Raw genomic sequence first — 4,181 nt, forward strand, 5'->3', positions numbered from 1 at the left:
CTGATGATGATAGTAGTGACGTGTATCAGGAACTGTGAAGGGTCTGAGATTTCAATTTACTTGCAAACAAACAAGTTTCATGGATGTTGCTAAAGACATGAGTACCCTGGCTCAGAGACCCAGAACCTCATGATGCATGGGGCAACAGGCAGCATAAGTACTAGCATATTTACATCAGTTCCACCTGCCCCCAAGTCCCACAGAGGTGATGTGGATGGGCCCAGATAGACGTGTACATGTGCGGTGAGTTGCATTTTAAAAGAAGAACCCTGGGCTTCCCTGATGGCCCAGTGGTTAAGAATCCACCTGCCAATGCAGGAGACACGGGTTTGAGCCCTGGTCCAGGAAGATCCCGCATGCTGTGGAGCAACTAAGCTCATGCACCACAACTATTGAGCCTGTGCTCTAAAGCCTGTGAGCCACAACTACTGAAGCCCACACACCTAGAGCCTGTGCTCTGCAACAAGAGAAGCCACCGCAATGAGAAGCCCGTGCACCGCAACAAAGAGTAGCCCCCCACTCGCCACAACTAGAGGAAGCCCACGCGCAGCAACAGAGACCCAGCGCAGCCAAAACTTAATTAATTTTTAAAAATAAAAGAATAAAAGAAGAACCCTGAGCTTAGGGATCTAAATCTTTTATAATGGGCAGTAAGTATATCTGTCCTTTGGTCCAGAGAGAGACACTGTCTCTGTGTTCCAGGCCTGTTTGCTATAGCAAGATTCTTTTTTTTTTTTTTAATTTTTTATTTATTTAGTTTTGGCTGCATTGGGTCTTCGTTGCTGCTGCGGTCTTTTTCTAGTCGCAGAGAGCGGGGACTACTCTTCGTTGTGGTACGCAGGCTTCTCATTGCAGTGGCTTCTCTTGTTGCAGAGCATGAGCTCTAGTTGCGTGGGCTCTAGTAGTTGTGGCCCATGGGCTTAGTTGCTCCACAGCATTTGGGATCTTCCCAGACCAGGGCTTGAACCTGTGTCCCCTGCATTGGCAGGCAGATTCTTAACCACTGCGCCACCAGGGAAGCCCTAGCAAGATTCTTAAAATTATCATCTGGAGCAAAGGGCAAATTGGTGCCCTTGCTTATAGAAACTCACAGAACAGGAGAGACCCATAGGGAATTGTCTTCCAACAAAATGTTTGTTATTTGGTTTGTATGTTGGACTGTAAGTTGCATACAGTCAGGCACATATGTTTTATGTTGCCAATTCCCCTGAATCTAGTATAGTGTTCTATAATTATTATTACATAAATTATATATAAATATAATTAATATATTAAAGTATATTAATAAGTATATAAACTAGCATTATATAAATATTTGTAGTATGACTGATAACTTTTTAAAATGTAAAGTATGAAACTGATAAAGGATAAATGAATATCTTCCATTACTACTGCTACTGTCTATCTATCTATCACCTCAGAAACACTGTTGTTTATGAGATGCCTCATTTATTTAGTAACAGCATTTGACAGTGGATTAAGAACAGGTGAAAACTAAGGTATTTAAGTTACATATTTAATATACAATATATTTTGTCACTCTCCAACCTGCAGATGGTCCTGGAGCATTTCCAGCACGAAGAAAAAGCTATGTATTCTGCTGAACTAGAAAAACACAAGCAACTTGTTGCTGAATGGAAGAAAAAGGCAGAAAATCTGGAAGGAAAACTTGTATCATTACAGGAGCATTTGGATGAAGCAAATGTTGCGTTGGATTCAGCATCAAGACTTACAGAACAGTTAGATTTAAAGGAAGAACAAATTGAAGAACTTAAAAAACAAAATGAGTTCCGACAAGAAATGCTGGATGATGTACAAAAGAAATTGATGAATTTAGAAAATAGCACAGAAGGAAAAGTGGACAAAGTCCTAATGAGAAATCTCTTCACTGGACACTTCCACACACCAAAAAATCAGCGTCATGAAGTGTTACGATTAATGGGAAGCATCCTAGGTATCAAAAAGGAGGAAATGGAACAGTTGTTGAATGAAGATCAGGGTGGTGTTACCAGGTGGATGACTGGGTGGCTTGGAGGAGGATCAAAAAGTGTTCCCAACACACCTTTGAGAACAAATCAGCAATCTCTGCTTAATAGTTCTTTTTCAGAACTTTTTGTTAAATTTCTAGAAACAGAATCTCATCCATCTATTCCACCACCCAAGCTTTCTGTTCATGATATGAAACCTCTAGATTCACCAGGAAGGAGAAAACTAGATACAAGTGTACCTGGAAGTTTTAAAGATACAACCGAACCCAGGTCTGGTAGAACAGATGTGAATCCGCTCCTAGCTCCCCGCTCTGCGGCTGTGCCTCTCATTAACCCAGCTGGACTTGGACCTGGAGGGCCTGGGCATCTCCTTTTGAAACCCATCTCAGACGTACTGCCCACATTTACACCTTTGCCAGTGTTACCTGACAACAGCGCCGGAGTTGTGTTGAAAGACCTTTTAAAGCAGTAGGTGATTCTCAAGCCAGAGATGACATATATAGCACTTTTAAAAAACCCCGTGAACACTATGTGTATGTAGTTTATCACAAAGTGGCCTTTTGGAAAAAGTCATGTATTTGTTCACAGTTATACTTTATCTAAATTTAATAGCAGTATTCTTAACGCTTCTAGAAATTGCAGGTGTTAAAGGAGGAAGTGTTTGCTATATTATCTGCTTTTTTTCCCTGTCTGATTTGACCTAACTTAAGCTAGAAACATTCACTCTTTTAATTTTAATTTACAAAAATAAGAAAAATTAAAAGATGAAAACACTTAAATAAAAAAAAAATATATATATATATATACAATATATTTCAATTCCAAAATAATTAACAGTGTGTAAAAATGTTAAAATTAAGCCAAAACTTATTAAATTTGAAGATTTGGTTTGAAAATCAACCTAAAAAATTTCAAAAAGGATCTGATGTTCTGACTCATTCATTTATTTGACAAATATTAATTGGTCAGCTCTTATATTTCAGACACTGCTCTAGGTGTTGGGACTATAGCAATGAACAAAGCAGATAATAATTCCAACTTTCATGAAAATTTCATTCTAAAAGGGAAATCAGATGGCAAAGATAAAAGTAAAATACAATGTATAACAGATTGTGATTAGTGCTAAGGAAAACAATAAAATAATGAAGGGAATAGGAAATATTGGAAAGGGACATTGATTTTTTTTAAAAAAGAACTAAGAAAGGTTTTACTGAGATTTTTGTTGAGTAAAGATGTGAAGAAAGTGAGGGATCCAGCCTCATGGTTATCTGGGAGACTAACATTCAGGTCAGAGGAAATTGTAAATCCAACAATATTGAGACAGGCACAGCTAGGCCAGTGTGATTGAACCAGCGTGATCTAGGGAAAGAGTTGGAACATATGAAGTTAGAGAGCTATTGATGAGGGGTTTAGAGGTGAAGATGAGGGAAGAGCATGTAAGGACTTGAGGTCATCATAAGGTTTTGGCTTTTACAGGACTGAGATGAGAAGCCAATGGATAGCTTTGAAGAGAGAAGGAACATGACATTATCTGTATTAGGGTTCTCCAGAGAAGCACAACTAATTAGACATATATAATATATATATTATTATACATAAATGGATATTATATATTCATATATGTGCATATATATACATACATATGCAGGGAAGGCTGGCAGGCTGGAGACTCAGGAAAGAGTTGCAGTTTAAGTCCAAAGTCAGTCTGATATAGAACCAGGAAAAACTGATTTTGGAGATGAAGTCTGAAGACAGTCTGCTGGAGAATTTTCTCTTCTCCAGGGGAGGTCAGTCTTTTGTTCTATTCAGACCTTCCACTGATTGATTAAAACCCACCCACCTTATGGGCAATCTGCTTTTCTCAAAGTCTACCAATTTAAATACAAATCTCATTTAAAAACACCCTCACAGGAACATCCAGAAAATAGGTGACCAAATATCTGGGCACTGTGGCCCAAACAAACTGATACATAAAATTAACCATCACAGCATCTAGAAAGATGAATGAAGTGGAGGAAAGAACAGACTTGTTCTGTCAGGTAAAGATAACAGAACTTGTTCCTATGGATGAAAGCTATACCTAGGTAGATCAAAGTTTCATATAAAGAAAAATTACTTGATAAATAATTCTAGTAAAGTCTGTGTGTTATTTAGAAAAAAAATATTACTGCATTGGTGGGTAGCTGAGCCAAG

At 38.3% G+C, this 4,181-nt stretch overlaps 1 pseudogene; it reads left to right on the top strand.

The window, feature by feature from the left end:
* The first annotated feature begins 1,547 nt into the window (after positions 1-1,547).
* On the top strand, positions 1,548-2,460 carry LOC114897930 (annotated as a pseudogene).
* Positions 2,461-4,181: the final 1,721 nt, after the last annotated feature.

Source organism: Monodon monoceros, unplaced genomic scaffold (assembly GCF_005190385.1).
Source record: "Monodon monoceros isolate NGI ecotype Baffin Bay Population unplaced genomic scaffold, NGI_Narwhal_1 Super_Scaffold_18, whole genome shotgun sequence".
In the NCBI taxonomy this organism is placed as follows: Eukaryota; Metazoa; Chordata; class Mammalia; order Artiodactyla; family Monodontidae; genus Monodon; species Monodon monoceros.